Source organism: Podarcis muralis, chromosome 15 (assembly GCF_964188315.1).
Source record: "Podarcis muralis chromosome 15, rPodMur119.hap1.1, whole genome shotgun sequence".
In the NCBI taxonomy this organism is placed as follows: Eukaryota; Metazoa; Chordata; class Lepidosauria; order Squamata; family Lacertidae; genus Podarcis; species Podarcis muralis.
Window position 1 is genome coordinate 23382830 of NC_135669.1, and position 10411 is coordinate 23393240.

General features: G+C 44.9%; 1 long non-coding RNA gene across 1 annotated transcript; it reads right to left on the reverse strand.

Moving 5' to 3' along the window:
- Positions 1-2849: 2849 nt before the first annotated feature.
- On the reverse strand, positions 2850-10172 carry LOC144325639 (uncharacterized). Its single transcript, XR_013390829.1, has 2 exons — positions 7633-10172; positions 2850-7259 (listed from the first exon to the last, which is right to left on the reverse strand). It is a non-coding gene; the product is annotated as an uncharacterized LOC144325639 (long non-coding RNA).
- Positions 10173-10411: the final 239 nt, after the last annotated feature.

A 10411-nucleotide genomic window follows, 5' to 3' on the forward strand; every position in this document is an offset into this window, starting at 1 on the left:
GGAAGGTGAAGGGTGGGGGGCTTGGAGTAAAAGAGGGATGGGGATGGATTTACAGATAAGGAGAGTTAAGCTGCGCACACAGGCAATTAATATTATCATAACATGAAATGTGTTTTGGTAGCAAACTCTAGTCATCGAGGGTGCTGGGGCAGCATGCGCCTCCATGCGCAGCTTGTGAACCATTCCTAGTTTGGGGAGGGTTGTGACATGAGACATGTGGGGAAGCTTACACAGATTCCTAAAGGCACACAAGAGGAAGCCTACATTGTCCATACATTGGTTCCCCATGCCACAAGTGCGATGTGCTTTCGGGGGGAAATCAGCTGGGGGTGAGCGAATTGGTCAATTTCATTTCCTCTCAGTTTCTGTTCATTCCAATCTTAAGTTTAGTAGTCCACATTTCCACATAAGTTCTTTTGGGTGAAACACCCAAAATTAAGTCCTCGTGAATATTCACCAGCATTTCTTCTGCTATACACCGACAAGTGTGCAATTTCCCCTAATGCACACTTTTTTTTTGCAAAGCATTTCCTCTCCCCCCAATACTATGCATTTTTGTAATTTCACCAGTATACGGATATGCACACTTTACTGTAGTATATGCATTGGTGTACACATTCGTTTGTTGCAGAGATGCAAAATTCAGAGAAGCATGAATTGTGAAGGATGGCTGTGTTTCCATTTGTATGTGGTTTCAGAAAGTGAGAATTAGGTATGTTCCCCATTAAATGCAAATTGAATCCAAGTTTTAACCCATCCCTAATATCAGTAGAGCTCTGCTGGGATGGACCAATGGCTCACTGAAACACAGCATCATGTGCCCCACAGGGGCCAACCAAGTAGCGGGAGGTGAAAGCAGAGCTCAGCGCTGTAACTCATGCTTAGCATACAGTCTTCATCTGTTGCATCTCCTGCTATAGGATCTCAGGTCTGGGATTAACCTTCACCTGAGATGTGGAGAGTTTCTGTCAGTCAAAGTAGACGGTACAAAGCTAAATGGGACAACTCTGAGTCAGGCTGCTTCTAATGCATGTAGTCTAGGTTCTGCTAGCTTGTGGGAAGTTGAACTGTAGAGTAGAAAGGAGAAGGCAATTCCTCCACTGATTAGATGATTCCTCTCAAATGTGATCTATTTATATCCCATGCTTCTTTAAGAAGACTCAGAGCTAGAGCAGATGCTCTAAAAGGGGTGAGAAAAGCTTTTGTTTGCTATCAAGGACAGCATTCCCATTCTGCCTATCATTGACTCTGGCTCCACCTACTGTTGACCTCCCTGCCTTCCACCCTACCAGGCACAATGGGTACCAGTCGTCACTGTTGCAGGAGCAACAAGACTGTGTTGGGAGCCTTACGCTGGTGATTGGCAGGGCCAAAGGGTCAGCATCAACAGCAACCTGCTTTCCTCTTCCTCTTTTCTTACCACACCATTCTCTCTCTTCCATCCAAACCAGGGGATTCCCAGGAAAGGGTCAGATGACTTTTGTCATAGGTTTTAACTCTGGGTTTCCCAAACCTGGGTCTCCAACTACAATTTGGACTACAATTCCCATCATCCCTGACCACTGGCCCTGCTAGCTGGGGATGATGGGATTTGTAGTCCAACAACCGATGGAGACCCAAGTTTGAGAGACCCTGTTTTAGCTGATTACTTGCAGAGTGACTTCCCCTTCTCACCCCATTGCTTCATCCATTTCTGCTCTAACCCCTTTCCTCACAGGCTGCATCTATGAGACCACTCCAGATGGAGGGTTTTAGATCATCTAAACGAAGCCCCTTAGCAGCTTAACTGGGACAACCAGAAACCTCTGCTAGGTGAACATGGATAAGCTCACATCAGCTTAGCCTCCGTGGCACTACTGCATCAGGTGCTCCAACTTGGTTTGCTGGCCACAGTTCTGTTACATAGAATGTCAATCATTGTGCTGTGTCAGAACAAAGGTCCACATAGACTCTCTCTGTGTGTTTTCTGCCTGTAACACTAGACAGCCATGGGAAGAACTATGAAGAAATGACATTTGTCTGACAGGTGAACAAATTCAGGATCCAACACACCCATGAAAGATAGCTTGGTCTACCCATTGACCATGATGGCTACCTGGGATCTTCCTTAGGCCAAGGACTCAGTCCATCTTCAGAGACTGGATGCCACTGCATAGAAGTTGCTGGGAGGATTTCCAAGGAGCACCAAGTTGACCACTGTAGAAAACCAGATGCTGGACTAGGTGGAGTTTTAATCTGACTTGCAAAGCTCTTATTGTGTCTCTAGCAACATATACACACACATTTGAAAAGTACATTAAATGTCTTGGAAGAAAGCTTTAGATAGCCTTCCTCAGCCTGGAAGCCCTCCAGATGTTGTTGACTTCCAATTCCCTTCAGCATGGCCAGGGTGGCCATGGTCAGGGATGGTGGGAGTTGTAATCCAACAACATCTGGAAAGCATCAGGTGGGTGAGGTTACCTTGAGACATGATGAGAGCCTTATTTGAGCCTTTGGCTGGGGCAAAGAAGGTAACGCAACTCAAGTTAAGAAGCATATCAGTCCATGTTAATCAGATCATCCAGATTTTTTTATGAGCAACAACAACAATAAGAACATAAGAAGAGACATGCTTAACCAGACCAAGAACCTATCTAGTCCAACATTCTGTTCCTTCAGTGTCAGCTAGATGTCTATGAGAAAGAGCAATGATTCTTCATTGGACAGGGGTGCCAACTTGAATGAAATATTGAGGGCCAGGTAAGCCCCACCCTGCATAATCAATCACAAGATGTGGCACACACAAACCATTTGAATGGCAATGCCCATCAACTTTGGGGGGCCCTTGCCTCCTCAAATATTTTATGGGGGGGGGGCAAAGGGACATTGGCCCTCGGAGTTGGCTCCGATGACCTTGGAGGTGCACCAAATTTCATCTCTGGCTCCACTTTCGGTAAAATTAAGTTGCACGCTCAGTGTTAGAAATACCGTGAAACTGACAGGGAACATCTGCAGAAGTCTTAACTCATGGTCACCAGACAGGGTTAACACCAAACAGACAGCGGACCTAAGAACAAGGCTGGAAGACACAAGCATGCAGAGAACTGGAAGAGGACAAAGCTGGAACTCCAGCAAGGCAGTGAAGTCTCTTGTGATGACCAGGGAAACAGGTTTGTGGGTCTAGAACCAAGAATTCAGGAAGACCAAGAAATGGGAATTAAAGGAAGAGAGGATCAGGTCAGCAAGATAGGCAGAAGGCTGTCTGAGGAAAGGCAGAAAACATGGAAAACTGGAGGGGGACACACTTGAGACCAGGAGCAGAGCCTGCAATCTAGCACCAGAAGAAGATATGTGCAAAAGAAAAAAGAGGAAATGAAATGCATATTCTTTCAGCAAAAAAATATCAAGCCAACCAGCCAACCAAGAGCAAGAAGGTGTTTCCAGAAAGGTGTTGGTGCTTGTTGGCAGTTGACAATGGCCTTCATTACCAACCAATAGTCAAGGCCTTGATCCCTGTGGCAATGGTGGCTGATGCCCTTTGGGACTGGTTGAGTGGAAAGTAGGGCATCCAAATAGTCACTGGAGCCAAAGTTAATGTCCCATCCACCTCCCTTGCTGAGTTCTACCCGGAGCAACACTGAGACTAAGGAGAAGCCTGGAATAGAGGAGACTGAGGCGAGATATGATAGCCATCTTCAATATCTAAAGGGCTGTCACAAGAAGGATGGAGCAAGCTTGTTTTCTCCTGATCCAGAGGGTAGGACTCAAACAAGTGGTTTCAAGTTACAAGAAAGGAGATTCCAACTAAACAGAAGGAATAACTTTCTGATGGTAAGAGCTGTTCAACAGTGGAAGAGATTCCAACAAGAGGTGATGAACTCGCCTTCCTTGGAAGTTTTTGAGCAGAGGTTGGAAGACCATCTGTCATGGATGATCTAAGTTGAGATTCCTGCTTTGCAGGGGTTTGGACTAGACGGCCTTCAGGGTCCCTTCCAACTCTACAATTCAGTGAAGAGGAAACAGACAGGCTATCCCATGCCATGGACTTGTTGTTAAGAAGGCAGACTGAGGTTGGTGGGACAGTACCCCATTTGCCCTAAGAAGCACTGTGGGACACTCACAAAAGCAAATTGGCTCACTCGTATCCCAGGCATGTGATGAAGCATATTGGGGAGAAGCAACTGCTCTGAATAGCATCTATGCTCAGAGTATAGTAGGACCAGCACCAGAAGCTGGAATGCCTGGAAGGCCATGGGATGAAACATGCCATCACCACCACATATTGCCACTCCCGCTTTGGTTGTTGCTGAGCTTCTCTAGAGAAGAAACAAAGGAGCCTGTGGTGAATTACCTAGCCTGGCATGAAGGCCCTGCCCCCTTCTGAACTTTGTATAAACACCCAGGATAGAAGTGGCTAGACCTAGTAGACTGGATTACCTCTCTTTTCATACGTTTTTTGGTTCAGATTTACCTCTGTGCTTGCTAATGCATGAAGTCTAGACTTATTTTATTGCAACTTACCCTGCGCTGATTGAATTGTTGATTTTGTCATACTGGAAGGTACTGATAGCTTTTTGTAGCAAATTGATCTCCCTCACATTGCTATATGTTTTGCTAATGTTTACGCTTATCGTGGTCCCAGATTTTTGGTGGAAACATGGCATGTAAATAACATCATTGGTGGTTGCATTTGCCATCATTGCCATCAGTTAACACAAATGGGCAGGGAGTCAGTGGAAATTGGTCCATTAGGACAAATGGGGCACTGTGCCATTAACCTTAGCCTGCCCTCAACTAGCTCCTACCTGTCAGCTGCCTCCTCTTTAGCCTCAGTGTTGCCCCCTTGTAGGTGTCAACGGGGTAGAGGATGCGGATAAATCTAGAATTTTGGTTCCTCTTGTCATTGGCTCTGGTGCCACCTTCTGTTGACCTCCCTGCCTTCCACCCTACCAGTCCTTAGGAGTATCAGCCACCATTGGCAGAGATTATTTCACCCCATTGCAAATAGGGGAGAAGCAGCAGCTCACCACCTCTTCCCCTTTCCTGGACTTAAAGAGATAGGAAAAGCGAAGAGAGAGCAAGCTGTATGCTGACCCCACATTTTCCTTTGGCTGCCCAAGGCCAGGATAGAGAGCTGTCAGGGTTTAAAGACCATCCCACTGCCTCTCAAAGTTATTTGTATGCACATAGTAACAAGCAAAATGAAATCGCAAAACCTTTCCCTGGAATACACCACTTTAAGCTTTGCAAAGAATGCACCAATACCCACTCTACACATCTAAGGAGATTTTGTCCTAAGAGGGAGCCTTCAGACACACAAGCTTTACCACTTGATTCTATTGATGGTGTTGAATCAACTGGCTAGGAGTTGAAGGAGGGTCTGGGATTCTTAGGGATAAGGATCAGGCTGGTAATGGGGGGGGAGGTGGGAGTGGGGGCAAAGGAAAAACTTTCAGAGAGCTAGAACAAAAAAGAGCTAACTTTCAAGGAAGACTGCTAGCTCTGTAGTAGAAGGTTGCAGGTTCAATCCCTGGCACCTCCAGATTAGGCTGGGAGACACCAATGTCTGAAATTCAAGAGAGCCACTGTCAGTCAAAGTAGACATTACTGAGGTAGGTGGACTAATAGTCTGATTCTGTAGAAGGCAGCTGCATATGTTCCTGTGTTCCTAGATTTGTCCCAGGTGATTTCACTCACTGATCATTGTTTAAGGACTTCTGAACAGCCAGGCCATGTGACATACAGAGCTTGCAATGCAGGTACACAACTCAGTTTCCTCTGACATGAAAATGAGAACTAACACCCAAGGGCACAATCTAGCACGGCGTCATCCTGCTCCATTCATTTCAATGGCTCTTCCACAGAAGAGATTCCCTGTGGATTATCCTTGAAACAGCCTTGAATCCACCAGAACACCAGCACCCCAAATAATTCATAGAATTGTGAATTGCAGATTTTGGAAGGGACTCCAAGTCTCGTCCAGTTCAACCCCCTGCAATGCAGGAATCACAGCTAAAGAGTCCCTGACAAGTGGCTCTCATATTCGAATGCTGTTGAATGGCATTTCTTTTGCAACTGTTTTAAACTGGGAATATTTATTTAATGCTGAGTTTGTTGGGGAAGGGGTTGGTTTCTGCTCTGCTCTTAAACCTGCAGGTGCTTCTTGTATAGAAAGCCCAGATAGCTGTATCCATTTCAGTCAGTTGATGCTGCCCAGAATTCACATTATCATATTAGCCTCAAATGTCTGCCAGAAGGCTCTTGATTCAGATGATGCCCAGAAGGATGGAATACAATGCAATTCCACTGCTAAAGCTAGGATGGTTTGACCCTGGATGGCCCTGGATGGGAGACTGTCTGCCTGGGTTAGGGTCAGAGTTCCTCAGGGAAGAATGGATAAAAGCATCAGAAAACTGAACTACCTGTAGGGATGTGACTTTGGGAGCAAATCAAGAAAAATGGGTGTTCTAAGAACAGGAGGAAAATGATGGTGGTGATAGTTTTTAAAGATTATTTATATTCCCTCTTTGCACAAGCCATGGCATGGTTTGCAGTAGAATCAAATAAGATAAAAGGAACCTCTAAAATCCATAAAACACAGAACACAACAACTCATAGCTATTCACTAAACAGTCACTTAGAAGCAGCAGCAATAACAGCTAATCTTTTTTTTAAAAAAAATCAAGTCTCTCCTCCTCCAGAGGTCTGCCCCTAAAAAGTGCATCTGACCCAGCTGCATAAAGCTGTCAAGAGATGGGATCAATTTTACTTCAATAAGAAGGAGTTCCACATGTGAGGAGCCACCACTGAAAAGGCCCTTCTCTGTACCTCCACTCCATGTATGTCATATTGCATGAGGACAACCTACTTTGCCTCCACTGCTGATCTTAAAGCTACTATTTGGGTCCCAGACCACTTAGGGTTTTCAATGACAAAGTAAGCATGGTTGAATGGGGTTCAGAAAACAACTATTAGGAGTGTTATATCAGTGTTGGTACTTGAATGATGGGGAACAGGCAGAGTGGGGAAGAAAATAGTTCAGTTCATATTTTAAAGCAAACCTATCTAGCTGGCATTTCCCAGATCAATACACAAACCCAAATGCAGTTATCTTTTGAAATCTTGACTCTTCCAAATTTTGCAGTACTCTAGGCAAAAGCTATGTCCTAGGCAGTATTAGAAGAAGAATTTATTTCAGGAAAGTGCACACAAAATTGTGTATATTAGTCAACATAATGTACAAAAGCACATTTCTGCAATATGTGCTTGCAAAAATGAACCTATTAAAGGTAAAGGTAAAGGTACCCCTGCCTGTACGGGCCAGTCGTGTCCGACTCTAGGGTTGTGCGCCCATCTCACTCAAGAGGCCGGGGGCCAGCGCTGTCCGGAGACACTTCTGGGTCACGTGGCCAGCGTGACATCGCTGCTCTGGCGAGCCAGAGCTGCACACGGAAACGCCGTTTACCTTCCCACTAGTAAGCGGTCCCTATTTATCTACTTGCACCCGGGGGTGCTTTCGAACTGCTAGGTTGGCAGGCGCTGGGACCAAACAACAGGAGCGCCCCCCGCCGCGGGGATTCGAACCACCGACCTTTCGATCAGCAAGCCCTAGGCGCTGAGGCTTTTACCCACAGCGCCACCCACGTCCCGAACCTATTAAGAGGAATGCAAATAAAAAGGCTGACCAATATTCCTGCAGAGTTTTGTTTTGTTAAGAAAATAATAATTCTAAAGCTGATGCTGAAATGGGACAAACTGAACTTAATACTGGAAAAGGGGAAAGTGAGAGAAACAAGAACAGTTTTGTCCATTCCTAGATATAGGAATGAAACCCATAAGTCCTACCATTAACCTCCTATCATTAACCTAAGTCATTCTCCTCTGTATCCTCCTCAAAGCAGTCCCTAAGAAGGCTGTCCAAAATGGCAGAGGGCGAGCTCCACACAGCACACACCCCAATAATCCAACCCCCTTTTAATGGCTTTTACATGCTTTGGTGGCGTGCAGTTCAGGGTCCCCACCCCAGTTCCACCTAAAGCAAAATGTAAAATATATTTTTAGGACTCCAAGAAGTCAGTTTCTTGGCAATTAGCTGCTTCCATCCTTTGAATACCTTGCCAGAATAACCAAGCAAAAGTAGCTATGGCAATTTGGCTGAAAGTGATCTAGGAAGTAGATTTTGAAGATCCTGAGGCCAAACAACTGAAAATTTTGAAGAGAAGCAATAAAACTAGAGAATTCGTCACAAGTGGGATGCTTTTGCACATCACTGAATTGTCAGTGATGAATGAAATTTGCAGATCTTTCTCTTTCAACAAACTTTGGCTACAGGTAAAGATGAAATAAAGGTTTTGACTGGTGTGCATTTTTAATGAGAGTTAAACCACAGGCAACATCTCAGTGAGTGCAGAGAAGAAACAGAGGTTACAAAATGGGGAGCCCCCTTTGGGGAATCTTTTGGGAGTACACAGGGATGGTGGCATCAATGTCCACCTCATTTTAATGTGGCAGCTGCCCCTTCAAAAAGAGGAAATGCCTGGCACAGTCTCTCCTCTCTTGGCAAGCGGCTTGCCAAAAGAAAGGAAAGCACAGATTGCCTCCTTCAGAATGAGAGTTGCCACTTTTAAAGGAGCCAATGCACAATGTAATCTACCGCTCTCCTTCCCCCCTCTCCAATTCCTTCTTTTGGCAAAAACGCACACCAAGGCTGGGGAAGCGATGGCACCGAGTACTGTCTGGTGCAAAATTCTATATTTTCCTCAAGGGGTGGTTTGTCTCTTGAAAGGAGCTTGGCACCCCCTGCAAAACAAAAGAATGCAAAAGGAAAACCGGGAAATTTGGCAGAGCATTCTCTGGTAGCTTCCAAATTCCAGCTTTCTTAAAGCACCCCCTGACTGCCCTCCCATAAACAGGGGTCTGGTAGAACCTTTCATTTCACTATGTATTCATTACAGACAAACCTCTTTGCAAGTATGGAAATGGCCGCACCCCTTACGGCCATCTAGCTTCCGATCAGTTTCGCTTGATAAGTTGGTAACGCAGACAGCAGCCACTGATTTGGCTGTTATGTTGGGGTTTACCTTTGGGACTAATACTTCAAGAGAACACTATCTAAGATGTTGAACTCTAGAGAGTCCAAATGCACTGCTTGTTCTGATGGGCCTTTACTACAACAACAAGAAATTCTTCATCCAGGAAGGGAGGGGGGGATATCATCATCATAATCTAGAAGCTACCTTTGGTTGCAGAACATAATTGGAAACATCCAAATGCATAATAGTGTCTACCACAATCCCCAACCACCATTAAAAGGAAAAGAAAAAAAGGAAAGGAAAGGAAAAATAACTCGCCAATTGAAATCATGTGTAACAATTGTTCATTTTGTCAAAGTGGGGGAAGGGGGAGGTGTAGGTTTCATATGCTGGAGTTCTTTGTACAGAATACAAGTCACCCTGGGCGGATGTTTCTGGAGAACAAAGGGCCATATAGTCAAATGCACCAGACTATAGCAAGTAACAGGTGTCTCACCATGAGCATCACAAAGACTATTTTTAAGATGTAAAAAAGCAATGCATCATTGCTTGGTTTTCTATATAAAGACTCCCCTATCCTTGACCACTATTTAATTCAGAAAGAGAGAGAATTGGTATCTCTCCTTCGGCATATTCATATAAGCACCTGCATTTTCTCTGCAACACCTTGCAAGGCCATCAAGTGTGAGCCACATTCTCTTTTCCTCTCCTTTTGTGTAATCTGCATTTAATGGACATTCCTTCCCACATTTATGAATGGCCAAAACCCTTTGTTCAACAACTAATGATAATCCTCTGGAATTTATTAGCCGAACATCATGTTGACCAACGAGTTTTGAAGTCAGCCTTTCTGGACGACGGTGCTCTTGATGGTTTCGTAGAATCATGGAATTGTACAGTCGGAAGGGGTCCTGGGGGTCATCTAGTCTAACCCCCTACAAAGCTGGAATCTCAACAAGATCACCCATGACAGATGGCCATCCAACCTCTGCTTAAAAACCTCCATGGAAGGAGAGTCCACCACCTCTCATGGGACGCTGTAGCACAATCAAATAGCTCTTACTGCCATAAAGTTCTTCTTGATGTTTAGTCAGAATCTCCTTTCTTGTAGCTTGAATCCATTGGTTCAAGTCCGAGCCTCCAGAACAGGAGAAAACAAGTTTTCTGTCCACCCATTTTCCTGCACACCTGGAGCTCCTTCCTATCTTTGTTTCTCATGCACAACTAGCTCCAAGTCAATGGAATTCTATGTAAATACGTAGACATTCTATCCATTCACATATTTTGCTTGTTTCCCCCAGGTCTTTCCGAAAAACACCAGCCATATCTCTGTATGCACACAATTGCAGAGGACAGACTGAGGGTGATTGGCCAGCCACCAGTTCACAGAAACAAAGAGG